Genomic DNA, 17,257 nt, shown 5'->3' on the forward strand with positions numbered 1-17,257 from the left:
GCTGAGAATGGAAGACAGATCTGGCTGACATACCTTCCAGTAAATATCTGATTAGGACAGAAGCACTTGCATTTGGGTTTGTGTGTGTTTCTGTGCTACCATGTAAATATAGCAGTAGAAGGAAGTGTCGCCAACAACAAGGTGGGAAAGCCAAACATAGCTCAGTGGTATTGATAGATGCCAGGGACAAAGAGATATTTATTGAATCTTGTACATTTACTCTAAAGTGATTACCAAGAGCTGATGAAATCATTTTCTGCAACTTCATTTCTACTTGTTTCAATCGCATCAGATTCTTGGGAAGGAGTGAAGATACTTTGAGTTATTTGGACTGCTTGCCTTTGGTCACACTGTCTTGACTTGAACCAAGCTAGTCGTTTGTACCTGCTTCACAGCCTTCTTCTGTACCAACCTCATCCATATGCCCTGAATTCCCCCTTTTACTGGAAACCAACTTTATTTCTGGTACCTGACCATTTTTCCAACAATGTATATTTTAATTGTTTTCATAAATGTATTACAAAATATCACATAAACAAGATACACACATACACACACCCCCACCCTCTGAAATCTTGGCAGCTACCACATAAATATTCATACCTTTATAACATTTGTTTCTCTCTTAGATTCTCTACAAAATTATCTGGTTATTCCATCAGGGTTGTATGGAAGCATCCATCCAAACTGTGGTCAGCTTCTCCAACCATAGCATCAAGAAGTTCATGACATGGCCACAACATCTGGTTTTGTAGTGATGCTGCAGATAACACATTGTTTAGAGGCTTTTAGCTAAGATATGAAGTAAATAGCCACAGAATGGAAAAAAGGGCATCCATTCTTTCTTTCCATTCAGCACTATTGCATTACAGGTCATTTCCCCAGTTATAGTCAATTTCCATTTCCATACATTGTGATGACTTAGGCCTATTTCCTAAACCTGTAATTTCCTCCTCATTTGTACACCCCATAATCTCACTGCAACAAGCAATCAAGATTTATAGTCTTAAGAGACTAATTAAACCCTTTAAAGAGTGAAAGGAAACTGTTATTTGTTTCCATAGCATATTTAAAAATTCTGAGTGTATTCCCACCCCCCATGTATTCTAGGACAGCCCCACTCCAATGATGTACTGTCCCGCTGTGAATTAAATAGCTCCAACACATTGACCCTATTCCAGAATCAATGTGGCAGAATTGTATTTTAGGACAGCCCCACTCCAATGATGTTCTGTTCAGCTGTGAATTAAATATCTCCAAAACATTGACCCTATTCCAGAATCCACGTGGCAGAATTGCACTAGCATCCTATGCCACCCATGTAGTACCTGACTATCCAAGATATATGGGAAGTTGTTGGTTTATTGGCATATTTAGATATGCCTCTATGTTTGGTCTTACATAGTGTAGAAAATAACTTTTTAGGGAGGACAAAGTTAGTCCAGAGGGCTAACTTTTGATCTTCCAGGGTCAAAGTGCAGCTAAAGCCTAAAGTTTCAGTTCAGATGAATGCTCAAGTGATAAACTACACATAGATCAAGGAAAATGAGAGGTGCCATAAATATTGTCCAATGACTCCAAAGTGATATTTGAGTAACAGTGAAATCATTTTCTGGAACTTGGACCTTCCTTTTTCCAATTGCATCAGATTGTCAGGAAGGAGAGAGGACAATTTGAGTCATCTCATGTGTTTGGTGATGGCTCCCCTAAGCCAAACTGTTTCGAATAGAACAAAGCTAATGTTTACATTTGTTTTAAAACCCATCTTCATTACGAACCTCATCCATATTTCCCAAGTCTGAAGCTATTCAATAAGAGGCTGGACAGTCATCTGTAGGGGATGTTTGCTTTTCTGCAATGTACAGGGTGTTAATAAGACAGCCTACCTGTAAGAAAGATGGAATGGCTGATGGAAAGCAAAATGGGATAAAGCAGATTGTGTATTGCAAATGCCCTCTACTGAAGGATTTGCAGGAGAAAGAGAGAATGGAATTCTTAATGGAGAGATGAGAGTTACCAGGATTTTGCATTGATGAAGCTGAGAGAGAAAGAAGCCTTGGGTAAAATCAGTCCTGGCCTTTCTCCATTTCAAGCAGAGAGAGGGTGTTTTGTGCACAATTTGGCATAAATTAAGAGAATGATGTTATTAAGTTTGGGGTGCTTTCTCTGGAAAAAGACGGTGGAGGGAAAAGAAAATGAAAGGTTCTAGTGGAAGAGATTGAGATTTCTACATAAATAGAAAATGAAAAAACAGAAGATCACACTCCAACAAGACTCCCACAAGCAACATTCCAGCTCAAGAAGTGTTTTGAGCAGCCTCAGCTTTTGTAGCTGGTGTCAGCTGGGTTCCCACCCTTCCAGGCAAAGTGGAAAAGGCCTGGAAGGTAGGGAGAAGGTCTTCCAGGACTCACAGTCAAGATGTATTTTGTGTTAACCTCGTATAGTATGTGGGAGGAATGAATGGCTCACTTGAACTCTCAATACACAACCCTGAGTCAGTTCTTTCTTTAAAAGGAAAGCTTCAGAGAGAGGATTTTATAGAAGCTTATATTTGCTCATCTGGGGCTCAGAGAGAATGGTGTTTGCTATGCAGCATGGTCACAGCCCATACCTGGGGCCATCTTTTTACTATACGATCATGGTTGCTTGGAGCAGGCAGGCCAGTTTGAGGGCCTTGGTGTGATTTGTTCGGTCACCATTTTAAGACCCAGGGAAAAAAATTTCCTGCAGGCAAAATGGCCGCTCTGCAGGTTTTCACCTATTTTGCAGCAACCTTGACAGCTAGGGAGGATAGGGCACTGGGATGGGTCGAGGAGGGGAGCCTTTGTCTGCAAGCCCACACAGGGCCCAATGGGTCATGACAACCCTCCTAATGGAGGTTCAAGCAAGATCATAGCACCTGGTCCATGTCAGGAGTGACCCCACAACTCTGGCTTGAACCCATCCTGTTCATCAGCCAACAGGTGGGTTACTTGATACTGGATCCATATCCAATGCCTTGGTCAAAGCATACACCTGTAACCAATACAAGTTCTAGACTATTTCAACCCAAGACAGATCTCCTGTGTTCCTTTCTATGGTTTGCCCCTCACTTGCTATGGACACAGTATGCACTTGACAGCAAATTGCATTGGGGAAAGCAGTGCCACATAGATAGCATTGGATCCAATGTAGCATAGAGCCCACAAATCAAATTCTGCAGAGCCGATAAAGGAGGATGACATGCTCAATATTATCAAAAGGCACAGAGAGATCAAGCAGGAGAAGCAGAGTCACATTCCTCCTGCCACATGTCTGGTAAATGTCCTAAATTTTGGTTACCAAGGGTGCATCTGTCCCATAACCAGATGTGAATCCATGTTAGAATGAGTTTAGAACATTCTTCTCATTTAAGAATGCTTGCAGCTGCCCCTACAAAACCAAAATGCTCTTGGAAGCATGACTACCATATAGCATGCAATATAAAGACAGATAAAACAATTACATATGCTAACAGTATGCTTTATTTTGGCACTTCCAGATCACAATGCTCTTACCCTGAATGGTCTGTAGTGCCCAGCCTGCTTCACTTACAAAGATAAAAATTGTCTGAATGATGAGATCATCGACTCCCAAGGGAATGAAAATCAGTGTGTTGGTACTTGAAGTTTATATGTTCAGATGTAAGATTGTTACTGACCCAGAAAATAAATCCTGCAAATTCCATAGCAAAAACATGCCCACCTCATTCTGTCTCTCCCTCCCTTTTTTATTTTGCCACAAAAGTAAAAAGGAACCTTTTGTTCTTCAAATTCCAATATCAGCATACACACACACACACAGAGAGAGAGAGAGAGAGAGAGAGAGAGAGAGAGAGAGAGAGAGAGAAAGAGAGAGAGACGTTTTGGCTTCATATGACTCTGATGAGCACTGCAGCCCTAGTCAGCATCAACAGGGGTTAATAATAAGAGTACATGTCGAGAATGGATGAATTAAGCATTGGCTTTATTTTACTTTGTCCACATCTAACTGATCACAAAGTCTTTACTTTCAGGCACCAAGTGGACCAAGGCACCACTTGGTCCAGTCACCTGATTCAAACCTAGGAGCACTTTGTTCTATTAATCCATTCAAATTGTATTTCAGTCTGTCTCTAAACATATAATTGTCATTGCAATTATATGTCTTATGGGTGAGTCATATGTCTATCTTTGTAGAAGGCAGTCCTGAATTTGATGAACAGTCAGAACACAACCCTCTCCTTCAAGGCATCCTTCATTTGAAAGCTTCTCTGGTCCAGTTCTGGTTTAAAGACCAAGAACAATAAGCAGAGAGAATAGGGCTTTCCATCAGCCACTAGAATCGGGAGGACTAAGTGGGCAGGCAAACAGTTCAAAATTAAGCCTGCACCACTATAGTGAGATGAATTTCTAGATTATGAATTTGAATTTATAGAGAAAAAATCAGCAAAGATGAATATTATGCAAACCTGGGATCTCTTCTTTGGAGATACATTTCCGCTGTCTTGTGATACACAACTGACCAGTCTAATGCTTAGACTGCCTATGACTGGATGACGGATCTTCCAATAAATATCTGTTTTAGGACAGAGGCATTTGTGTGTGAGAGAGTTTTTGTGCTACCATGTAAATTTAGCAGTAGAAGGAAGTAGGGTTGAATAAAACACAAAGCCAATTCTCATATTTCCCGTCAAATACCCTTTCTCATCATTCCACACATTCTACATATATAAAACATACAGATAAAGAATACAGATGTGTCAGAAGAGTTTATTTTGATCATGAATTTCATAAATAGTGAAAAAGAAAACACAGTAGGCCTCTGCCCCTCCTCTCACCATAAGCTGTTATTATATTCTGCTGGTACCATGAACAATGGAATTGACAAGGAGGAGAGCTTTCCTCTCTCCTATCTACCCTTCAAGAACGATCTGCTCCGAGGCTTTCTTAGCATCAGAGCATTTGGTTACAATCCGCTCTAAGTGAAGATAGCCATATGTAAATCTTTTTCCATTAAGGGCACACATGTCTTCAGTTGCGCAGCCTTTGAGTGTCAGTGGCGGAAGGAAACCATATACATCTGGGAAATAAAAAGTATAAGGTTTGCATGAGTTCTTTATTAGGTCCTAGGGAAGACCATGCTTATAAAAGCTTAGTGTGTTTGGAACCAACACATGGTAGGATTAATCCATCAGCCAGTCACCACTAGTGCATGCCTTAGGAAACTTAACCAGTGAACCAATGAAGCCCAGCAGGTGGCCAAATGTGTCACTTTTACCAAGGCTATACCCACTTGCCTTTCTCCCAGCCTCCTTTCTTTTCAACTTTTGGCCAAGGTGTGTGGTAAGACATAGTCCTCCTGGACCAGCACCCAATGGTTCATACTGCTGTGCGGAGGAGCAGTTATGTGCCGGCTGGTTCTTCACCTTCCCTTGTATCCCTCTGCCCTGATGCCACTTGCACATTTGAGGAAAAGGGTGTGCTGTAAGGAGCCTGCTGTACTTGTTTATGCTCCCCACACAATGCAAAACCCTGCCCCTGAGTGAGTCTGTCTCTAGTTCTTAAGTAATTTTAACAGCGGTAGATTGGAATCCAAAAGAGAATAGAAACTTGTCAGCTGGAAATTCTCAGCTTGCACCAGCTTGTATCAGATGTAGAAATTACCAGAACATTCTACTTTATAGTCATTACCCATATAGTCATCTACCCATAGACTATAAATGATTTCTACACATTGAACCAATGCTTTCAAGGCAGAACGGTGCTATCTGGTCCTACACCCTCCCTTGTATCCCTATTTTTTGATGCCCCTTGTCCATTAGAGGACAAAAGTGTGCTGTGAGGAGCCTACTGTACCTTTGTAAACACCCCACACAATGCAAACCCCTGCCCATGAGTGAGCCTGTCCCCTCTAGCTCTTACACAATTGCAACAGGGGTAGATTGGAATACAAAACAGGACTAGAGCATCCTCCTTTTCCTCAGAGAAAGAAATCAAAGCTACATACACATAACACATATAAAAAGCAAACAAAGATTAGACATTGCTTTTCTGGCAGTGATAAGGAGACAGAGGAGCAGATTTTATTAGCTGATTGGAAATATTACTCACATATAGCCCCGCTAGAATAGTCAATGCACTTGGTCTCATTGCCAAGGCAGCTGACAGTCCCCTGACCTTCGCAGCTTTGGCCGAAGCAGGCTGGGCACCATAGACCATTGGGGGAAAGATCCTCACGAGGTGGAACTACCAAAGTAAAAGCCTACAGTCAGTATATTGATAAACATCATTTCCCCCCTTCTCATTACTGTTAACTTTATTTCATTTATTTCATGCTTTCTAGTAACTTCTGATCTTACCTGGACTTGCTATCTCCACGTTGTGCCCTACTTTGGCCATCAACTTTGCAGAAAAGGCACAACTGCTGAGTGTCTATAAATAATGATTTTGTTTTTCATCTTTTCTCAGGCATGCTCATTTTCATTCTATTTTCCACAGTTCTCACTTTGTATATGGGTATTCAAAGCTACAGTTTATGGGTATTCAAAGCTTTGTATATGGGTATTCAAAGCTTTGTATATGGGTATTTGAAGCTACAGTCAGCTGCATTCTCTTGGAGGTCATTTCTCTTACTATGGGTGCAAGCAAGTAGTCAGCAGACCCAGACCCCAAATTTTTTAGAGCTGTGTCAAGATTTTCCATATTATTTTCTCTTTCTCTGCCTCCAGCCCCAGCCCTTATGCATATAAAGTATGACTGATGAATAAAGAGGACTAAAGTATTCTGCGTCCTAAGAGGAGACCATCTACTTCATCCATTCCAGATTCATCACAGAACTGTTGAGCTGGAAGGGACCCTAAGGGTCATCTAGTCCAACCCCCTGTAATGCAGGATACCGAGCTAAAGCCTCCAGGACAGATGGCCATCCAATCTCTGCTTCAAAACCTCAAATAAGGTGGTTCCACAATGTCCTGATTGAGAACATTCCACAGTAAAACAACTCTTACTGTGAGAAAGTTTTACCTGAAGTTTAGGTGGAATCTCCTTTCTTGTAACTTGAACGATTCAAAGATCAGTTGTAGATACTTATTAGACCCTTGCACCTAGTGTCTGAATGGACTGAAAAACAAAGATGCTATACTTTGCCTGTAACTGGGTGGAAGTTATATGACGGGTTAATAAGCCATTAACTTTCAGAGATGCAGAAACTCACCATAGAGAGGTTCCTTATTACACTTGTATGTTCCGCAGCAGAAGACCTTCATCTGGAGGTATTTACCATTGGCTGAAGTTAAACTGTAATCACCTGAGTGGCAACGTTGGGAATGACCACATCCCCGGTAAGTTACCACTTTATACTGTTGAACTGTGAAGAACAAAAGGAAACAAATCACAAGATCTGCAAGAATTCTGATTAATTCCCTCCAAATGTATTTATTTTTAATGATGGTTCCTATTAACTAAATTCTTTACTCTTCCATGAAAAACTACGTAATGCACAGTTCTTGAATCAATAGATGAACCTAATCACCCTGTGCTGAACCAGCAGCGTAATCAGGGTACCTCATTAGAAGGGTCTCGATGGAAGTCTCCATTCCCAGCGATGGCCTTAGCAAGTCAATCTGGGTAGATTGGCGCCTGGTGAGAGGCCATATTTCATGACATGACCCTGTGGTTTCACCCCTTCAGTAGGCAACTGGAATGGATTTATAACCAAAGCCAGAGCAAAAAGTCTACCTACACCAGTAATCAATAAATTTGTGGCCATTTTTAATCTAGATCATTTTGTGAGTGAGTTCATTCTATCACACCTCACACAGGGGAGGGTGACACTGCGACTGGTACCAAAACCATGTACAGCACATAGTGCTCTTTGGGGAAAAAGTTGGGGTTTAGATGCAAGTAATAATCAATACATGAAATTAATTTGCACATGAACAACATTTATTGGGGTGAACAAGAATAAGTGAAAAGTTCCAGCTCACCTATATTATTATCCAGAACACCAGAGACACAGATTGGATTAGAGCGACAGATCTCAGATTTTTTACCTTTACATGAAGTTGCATTACTATTACAGGAGGAACAAATCAGAGAAGTCGCTGCATAAAGGAGATAGAGGTTATTGCAGCAGATTTCCTGAGATGGTAACAAGCTTAATGGTCTTTTCAGTGTCATTAAAAGATGATTAAAAGAATCCAATTCTGCAGGTTGATTCTTACCTGGAGAAAGCAGGGCCAAGAGGAGGCAGGTGCTCAGAAGTGCTTTCTGCATTCTTGAAAGATTTGGTGACTCAGAGCAGAGATGTGCCAAAGCAGAGAACTGATGCAGGTAGAGTCTTACATGGAGATATTTAAAGGCTATAGATTCATGATGTGGGCAACTCTTGGGAACAAATGGTTCAGTAAGGTCTGGGAGTGGGGGCTGTGTGTTTGCCAAGAAGACACAGAGGAACATATTGAAATTCTAAGCTCCATGCTGAAATTGGCTGATTTATTCATCTTCGATGGCACACATATTTTTGGTATGATAAGGTAAAAGCTCATAAAGGATTTGGGAACCACATATTTTGAAAGTCATTGTATGAGGTGTGAGATAGATATAAGCATTTATTAGAATGTAAAACACCATGATGACTATCGCCTCTTTAAGAAAAAGATAAATATGAGTAAAAATTGGGCCACCTATGAACAATTAGTGAAGGAGATAGATAACCAATGGAAATCCTTATGATCCTTATGAGGAGGTCAAAGGTTTTGTGAATGACTGGTTCCATTATCTTCAAATTAATGAAATGTTTAAAGATGATAAAAAGAAAAATGGATTTGGATATATGAAATCGAGATTTGAATTAGAATTATTAAATAATAAAGTTAAAATATTATCTAAACTGTATAAATTATTATTGGAATGGCATTTGAAAGATGAAAAAGTTAAATCAGTTATGATACATTGGTCATAATATACAATTAGAGAATTGGAAAAAAAATTATGGAGAGAGGGAATAAATTTTACTGCCTGCAGTGCTTTAATAGAAAATATAATGAAAATGATGTACAGATGGTATATAACACCAGTGAAATGAGCTAAAATGTATAAAACAAATAATAAATGTTGGAAATGTAAGGAAAAAGAAGACACTTTTTACCATATGTGGTGGGAATGCAAGAAAGTGAAGGACTGTGGAGAGAGGCTCAGAACGCACAGGGTTAAGAGTTCTGAGTGATGTCTCACATTTTGAGGCGGGTTTAGAACACTGAGGGGAGGGTTTTACTGCGTCTCTCAGTGTGTGTTTTTGCTCCGTGGAGAGAGCAGCAAGATGTGCGCTCTGTCGCCAGGAGATTTATAGCTGTTGTGTTTTGCTAAGGAATAAAGACTTTAAAGATAAGGAGACTGCTGCGTCCAGCCTGAATTATTGCCCTCACACGAACGACGTTCTTGCTTCTGTTCCGCTGTGTTTACTTGCTGCTGGAGTCAAAGGTCTTTGGGGGAAGATCAGAGTCGCGCAGAGAAGTGTGCCGGACCTCCCGGACGCCATTGGGCTCCATAGGTTATGGACCATCAGCAATTAAGATAAGCAACGTTCGTGCGTGTGAGAGACTGCAGCCAGAGGCCAGCTGATGAGACGCTGGGAAGAAAGACTGCAGTCAGAGTCGGCTGAGGAGCAGCCAAAGGCCAGCTAAGGAGAAGCTGGTGCCAGCCAGGAGTTCGCTGGGAGGAGCTGAGATCTGCCGGACCGGGAGGCACTACCGCTACCTGTAAGTAGGCCGGGCCCCGGGGAGAGATAGCAGACAGCCAGAAGTCGTCAATCCCTTTTGATGAGGTGGACGGGAGCAAGCCCTGGGTCAGAAGGCAGGCACTGAAGAAAGCAGTGGGAGCCAGGCCAGAGGGGGCTGCGAATTGCTCTTGCTCTGAGGAAGCACCAAGCCCAGGAGGGGCTGAGAGCTACTCAAAGGAGGCACCAAGCCCAGGAGGGGCTGAGGGACGCCCAAGAAGCCCAGAGGGGGCTGGAAGTCCAAGAGGGGCTGAGGGATGCCCAGAAGGCCCAGAGGGGGCTGGGACTGTGTTGGAGGGCTGCCGGAATGCCCCTACACAGGAGCTGCGTGCTGAGCAGCTGAGAGAAGAGAAGAACTTTGCACCAGAGAGTGTGGGTGCAGGCCATTCCAAGGGTCTTGAGAGTGCCCAGGCTGTTTGGCAGGAGCTGGAGGGGGTTTGCAGAGAAACCACAGCAGAAGCCAAAGGCCATTTCCCCAACAGCAGAAAAGCTTCAAGCAGTGCTGCTGGAAAGGTTGGGGGGGCAGAGAAGACCAAAGGCAAGTTTGCAAAGTTTTCCACTCAGCGATGTTTTGTTTGTGCTTCTTCTGAACACCTGCGTCGGAGTTGCCCACAGAGAGCAAGGGAGACAGGGCAGGATGTGTCCAAGGTTGCTTCCCATGGGAACCAGCCGGGTTTCCATGGCTACAAGTCCTGCAGAGCAGGCAGGCGTGGGAAACCGCAGATACTACGCGCTCCAGAGAAGGGAGGAAACGCTTATCAGCTGACTGCGTCAATGGCTGTTTTGGAGAACACCTGCAGCGAAGGCCCCAAGGTCGGGGGCAGCAGGAAGTCGGTTGCTAAGGCAACAAAGAAGGTCAACTCCAGAGTGCTACGTTGGGTTGTGGACTCGGCTGCTAATGGCCATCTGGTAACAGCACCACCTGATGGACAAATGTGGAACTGCAAGGCTGTTTCAACTGGGAAAACAGTTAAATTTGCTACTGGTTCACAGGGACATGTGACTCATGTTGCTAACGTGTTTGTCTCTTTTTTACAGGCTGAATTGAAGGTCTATTTCGTGCCTGAGATAAAACATTGCCTGTTATCTGTACCTTGCCTTTTACAGGAGGGATATTCAGTGAGTTTTGAGAAAAATGTATGTACAATTTCCAGAGGGGGGAAGAAACTAATAAGTGTTGAGAGAAATCAGAACAACCTCTTTGTTCTGGAAACACCTCTGGAGGGTGAGGGGAATACTGTGAAAGCCACTGATCACACTCATGTGTCGTGTGCTTGCGTGTGGCACAAGAGAATGTCACATGGGTCCTGTGAGGACATTCAGATGTTATCAGAGTGCACCAAAGGGTGCCGGGTAAAAGAATGTGGTCAACCTTTGAATTGCAGAGCTTGCAGAAAAGCCAGAAACAAGGGATTTAACCATCCCAGGGTGGAGAGAGTAACCACAAAGCCTTTTGAGCTTGTGCATGCAGACCTTTTTGATATGCCACAGCCAAGTCTGGGCAAGGCCAAGTGGCTGATGGTGCTGACAGATGATTATACGCGGAACGCATGGGCATTCACGCTGAAAACTAAGGAGGAGGCAACACAACTTATCAAAGATTGGGTTGCAGAGGTGGAACTAAGGTTCTCCACCAAGGTGCAGGGGTTCAAGTGTGACCGAGGTTCAGAGGTCACTGGGTCTGCTCTAAAGGGTTTCTTTCGCCAGAGGGGGATACGTCACAAGGTGACTTCTCCTCAGGACAGTGGCGTGGCAGAGCTTAGGAGTAAAGCTCTGGTTCGAGCATCAGAGATTCTACTGGATGACTCTGGTTTGCCTCAAAGTTTCTGGGGGGAGGTGGTAAAGACAGCCAATTTCACGATGAACAGGTGCTACAATGCAGTGGTAGGTGACACCCCGTATTTCCTGCTTCATCGGCAGAAGCCGCTTGTGCATTTCTTTCGCACTTTTGGTAGCAGAGCCATGGTGCCTGTACCAAAGTTTCTGCAGCAGGAGGGTGGCCCAAGGTACCAAGGTATCTTCTGTGGATATGAGCCTGCGACAAAAGGGTGGAGATTCGCATACCCAGAAGGTGATCAGACCAAGCTTCTGGTCAGTAAACAGGCTGAGTTCTTTGAGCAGGATGGTTGGGCAAGGCGCAAAGCGCGCTCTGACGTTCACTCAGATTGTCTGTCTGACTCTGAGGAGGAGGAAGAGCCAGAGGCTGAACCTGCTGGTGGAGACCAGGTCCCTGAACAGAGTAGGGCGTCTCCACAGGTTGTTAAAAGAGTGTCCAAGAGTGAGCCCTCATCTCCTGTGCGCATAATGGAGAAAGCTCACAGACGTGTCAAGTCAGAGGGGGAGTCTTCTGATGAGGAAGACGCACATGCTGGCCCCAGTGGGTCAAAAGGAGCACCCCAGTTTGTGCCCAGGCGGTCATCGCGGGCTACAAAGGGAATTCCACCTGAGAGGTTTCAGGTCACAAATGCGTGGGTTGGTTTCGCACAGTGCGAACCTAAGGTTTGTGAGGTTCAACAGGTGCCTAACAATGATGCCAGGAAGGGGCGGAAGGCAATGGGAAAGGTGTTGAACACTCAGAAGGCCTCTCAAAATATGATTCGAGAGGGGGTGTGGAGAGAGGCTCAGAACGCACAGGGTTAAGAGTTCTGAGTGACGTCTCACATTTTGAGGCGGGTTTAGAACACTGAGGGGAGGGTTTTACTGCATCTCTCAGTGTGTGTTTTTGCTCCGTGGAGAGAGCAGCAAGATGTGCGCTCTGTCGCCAGGAGATTTATAGCTGTTGTGTTTTGCTAAGGAATAAAGACTTTAAAGATAAGGAGACTGCTGCGTCCAGCCTGAATTATTGCCCTCACACGAACGACGTTCTTGCTTCTGTTCCGCTGTGTTTACTTGCTGCTGGAGTCAAAGTTCTTTGGGGGAAGATCAGAGTCGCGCAGAGAAGTGTGCCGGACCTCCCGGACACCATTGGGCTCCATAAGGACTTCTGGGAAATGATTTCTAATGAGATTTAAAAGATGTTGAAATATATATTTTTTATAAATCCAGAAGCCATTCTACTTGGTATTGTAGGTACAGATATTCAAAAGTTTGATAAAAAATGTTTTTATATGCGACAACTGCAGCAAGAATACTATTAGCCCAATGATGGAAGCCGGAAGAATTACCAACAAAAGAAGAGTGGCAGGTGAAATTGATGGATTATGCTGAGTTGGCAAAATTAACTGGGAAAATTCGGAACCAGCAAGACCAGACTTTCCTGAAGGACTGGAAGAAATTCATGATATATTTGAAAGACAATTGTAATCAATTGACATCGCTTGTAGGGTTACAATAAGTTTTGTAAGGAGACCTATATGAATTATTGCGAAGGAGGACTAAGAAGGGGTTTATTTAGGATTTGGATTCAATAGCAATAACTATAATAATAAAACGCAAAATTAGAAAGAAAGTAAGAAAATCATCAGTCGAGGTTGATGGAAGTCCTAGGCTGTGATAGCCCAAGGTTTGTTATGTTGTTTAAAATGGGATGTAATGTTTGGAAAACACATGTAAAAACTAATTATATATATATTTTTCATCTTTGAGTTTCATTAGCTGCTACCAGACACTTCTCAGAATATTTTTCTGTATAACTAATTTACAATTTACTCATAACTCGTATTAGCTTTAAAGCCAATGCCTGAACTAAAATTCCACCTACACCATTTTTAATCCAGATCATTGTTTGTGTGAGTTCATTCTGTTGCACCCCACAGTACTCACTGCACAGGGGAGGGTGGAACTGCAACTGGTACCACAACCTTAGGTTCCTTGGAGAAAAAGTGGGATATAAATGCAATTAATAAATAATAATAATAATCTCCACATGAAAGTCATTTCCCAGGGTGACCAAGAATAAGTGCGAAGTTTCAGCTCACCTATATTGTTATCCAGAACACCAGAGGTGCAGGATGCATTAAATTTACAGCCCTCAGATGTATTGCCTTCAAATGGGGTTGCATTACTATGACAGTAGGAGCATTTCAGAGATGTCACTGCCTAAAACTGCAGTGTTTCTCAACCTGTGGGTCCCCAGATGTTGTTGGATTACAACTCCCATCATTCCTAGCCAGCATGATCACTGGTCAGGGATGATGGAAGTTGTAGTCCAACAACATCTGAGGACCCACAGGTTGAGAACCACTGTGATAGAGGTTGATGCAGGAGATTTTGTGAGATGGTTAAGAACTTAATGGTATATTGGGTGGAGATGGAACAGTTAGTCTATATTAAACATGAAACAATTCTCTTTCTGTGTGTGAGCATCCTTTGTTCCAGAAACAGAGAAGAAGTTTCAAGAAGCAGCAGAAGGCTGAGATTCTTTTGTCTATGGAAGGACATTTTCTTTGAGAACTGTTCTTTGGACATGTGCAGTGTGACAGGAGGCACTGATAACAATGTTCTGCATAACTTGTTGTAACTTGTTGTGAGTCTGTTGCTTGTTCCTTGTGGTGAGAGAAGCAGAGAGAGATCCATGGACTCTTACTGAACTCTAAGCCTGCCTTGACCACGGCAGTGGTGAATGTCTGCATATATTTGCTACCAATATGCTATTATGTCCATCAAGTAATGCCCTACACTTGACTGAATCTTTTAGGCAGCCATGAGTGTTTATTGCCTACTGTATGTACCTTCAACCCCGAAGATGCTTCCAAGGAAGGAGCTGCATTGAGATGTAGATCTGCTGAGTATGGATACTGACACACACACAGAGAGAGGAAAGTGATGTCGGACCCAATCCTTCTAAATCATCCATCAGAGGTTGATGGATTGATCCAACACTTTCATCATTTTCAAATGATAAGAAGAATCAGAGAGGAGATGGACCAGGAAGGGGAACTGATGCAGGTAGAGACTTACATGGAGATATTTATAGGCCAAGGATTCGTGATATGGACAACACTTGGGAACAAATGGTTCTATTAGGTGTTGCCATCTTCAGCCTCCTTAGCTTGATACTGCATGGATGGAGGCTTCAACCAGTAAAAACAATCCTCGTGTCATGGAGGTAGTCAACTTCCCGGGGGGTAGGGAGTGATGACAAAAGACCTCAGGAGCTGAATGTGCCAATGACTAAGAAATGTACCACGTGAGAACCAAGCACTCACAGAGCCTGGAGCTATCTGTCTCCACCAACTATGCAAACAAGGTCATACCATCAACCACTCTCTACTAGTCATGTGTAAGGCAGCAGGCAATGTACAAACGGCAGTTGAAGGAGACATTGTTGGTCCAGCTGAAAATACCCCAAAGGCCATTAATGCAGAGCCAATGACAATGAAGCATTCAACTGGGTTATAGGGAAGTAAGGTTGAGGTAGAAAGTAAAATTGCTCGTGTGTAAAGGTACCCTGAAGGTCATCTTGTCAAACCCGTTGCAATGCAGCATTCTCAATTAAATTTTAAAAGAAAGGTGGCCATCCAACCCAAAACTTTCTGACTATGCCAACCACCAAAAGAGAACAACCAATGTCCAAAGCCTAACTGATGTTGCTAAAACACAGTGTCATGCAAGGAGAGAGCCTACCAGAACCCCACCTCACAAAGCAAACTTCCAGGATTGGAAGTGTCACAGTTCCACAGTTTGGAATTTAGAGATAGTTGAGGTATGCTAAACACAGTAGGTAGAATCTGCCAGGGATGTGTACAAAGGCAAAGTGGCTACATGAGCAAAGTGGTTGCTAATGGTTTACAGCTGCTTCAAAACCCATCTTCAGTACGAACCTCATCCATCTTTCCCAAATAGGAGCTATTCAGAACGGGGTGGACAGTCATCTGCTGGAGATCTGCTTCCTGCATTGGAAGTATTCATCAGGGCCAGCTATCCATGTTGGTCCCACATGAGCCAATAAAAGGGTCAAAGAGGTAACTTACAGGGTCCAATAAAGGGGGGTCAAACAAAGGCCAGGTGGAACAGCTCCATCTTGCAGGCCCTGCGGAAGGATGTTGAGTACAGATTCCTGGCTGTACCAGAGGAATTGGGTTGATTGTCATGAAAGCTACACCTCTGGAAATCTCAGTTTTGCACAACTGTTAAAGGTGAAAAAGGTTGGCCCTGACATTTCTAGATTATGCCTGTGTATGAGGGAAAGACGGGGGGAGGGAGGGAGGGAGGGAGGGAGTAGACAGAGAGTTCTATGTTACTCGAAGCAAGTTAATCCCTTTTGTAGCTGCAGAACTGCTTTCTGTGGGTCTGCTGCAGGAGAAAGGAAGATTCTTCAGTATAGGAAAGCATCCCAGGGCTTAGGTCCAGGTTACTGTCTGTCGCATCCATAAATGATGTCATGTGAATGGGTTTGAGGGGCTGTGTCTCGTCAGTAGTTGCACCGTAATTTTGGAACTGGAACATTTCTGAAATGGGACATTCCCAGCCTATCTGGTGGTTCTGGGTATAAAACCTGGGGTTTTCTTCATACAAAGCATCATTGAGCTATCATTTCTCTCAAAAATATTGTTTACTGCAGATTCTTGAATTTGGGCTGAAACCAGCTTCATAGATACTTTAGTCCAAATACTCTTCCAATGTATTGGGTCAATAATCTTGCCTATAACAGTCTCTCAACAAGATTGTAACCCTGTTATGTCACCTGTTCATTGTCCTATTATCATTTTACTTATCTTGCACTGGGGTTATATGACATAACCATATTCTATTGATTTATCAGCTACTTTATAGTTTTTTGGAGCTATCTTCATAATTGCTACCCAAGTCAACTTCCTGAACCAATTAAAATCATTTTGTCTTCAGATCAGCCCTCATCACAATATCATGCCATTACATATAATCATTTGTCAGTGTCTTTCTTTATTAAGACTTTGACTAATTCTCTTGTTCATTAAAAGTCTTAATTTGAATCCTAGAATTGTAGAGTACAAAGGAGCCCAGAGGGTCTAGTCCAACTCCCTACAATTTAGACATACATTGACACACTAAATTACAGTTCTGAAAGTAAGGGAAACACTGAGCTTCCAGAGTAGCCTGAATGAGGGATACAAGTTAAGTCCCAGAGAAGCAGATAGCTGGACAAAGCAGATTGAGTTTTATAACACCTTGATTTGCGCATTTAGAACTTCTTTCAGCTAAAGTGTTGGGTCTATATTTATCAGCATTTCTGGCTTGGTCTAGGTGCTTGGTTGCTTTTAATTCAACAGACCCACACTGCTACTATTCTGATAAGAAATACTACATAATACAAACCTAAATAAGAGAGGACTTGACAATAGCACATCCTACCACATCTTTACATATCTTAACATACTCCAGCAAGCTATCCTACTTTGCAGAGAACTCTGGGAATCGCAGCTCTGTGAGGAGAATAAGAGTTTTCTAACTCTCAGGACTACAGTTCCTAGAATGCTTTGGGTGAAGCCTTGAATTATTCAGATTAGCATAACACTGTCTTGCATACATAATTCAGATGGGGCCTTAGTTCAGTATCATATTT

The 17,257-nt window shown here is 42.9% G+C and overlaps 1 protein-coding gene across 1 annotated transcript in view; it reads right to left on the minus strand.

The window, feature by feature from the left end:
* LOC310769024 (phospholipase A2 inhibitor gamma subunit B-like) overlaps positions 1–8,602 on the minus strand; it is a 29,549-nt gene extending 20,947 nt beyond the window's left edge. Inside the window, exons 1-3 of the mRNA XM_083628065.1 lie at positions 7,985–8,602; positions 7,213–7,365; positions 6,111–6,245 (exon numbers count right to left, since the gene is read on the minus strand). The gene's annotated coding sequence lies outside the window, so the exon portion shown is untranslated. The remainder of the gene's footprint in view (positions 1–6,110; positions 6,246–7,212; positions 7,366–7,984) is intronic.
* Between the last annotated feature and the right edge of the window lie 8,655 nt (positions 8,603–17,257).

This window comes from Podarcis filfolensis, assembly GCF_964270895.1.
Source record: "Podarcis filfolensis genome assembly, chromosome: 8".
Classification (NCBI taxonomy): domain Eukaryota; kingdom Metazoa; phylum Chordata; class Lepidosauria; order Squamata; family Lacertidae; genus Podarcis; species Podarcis filfolensis.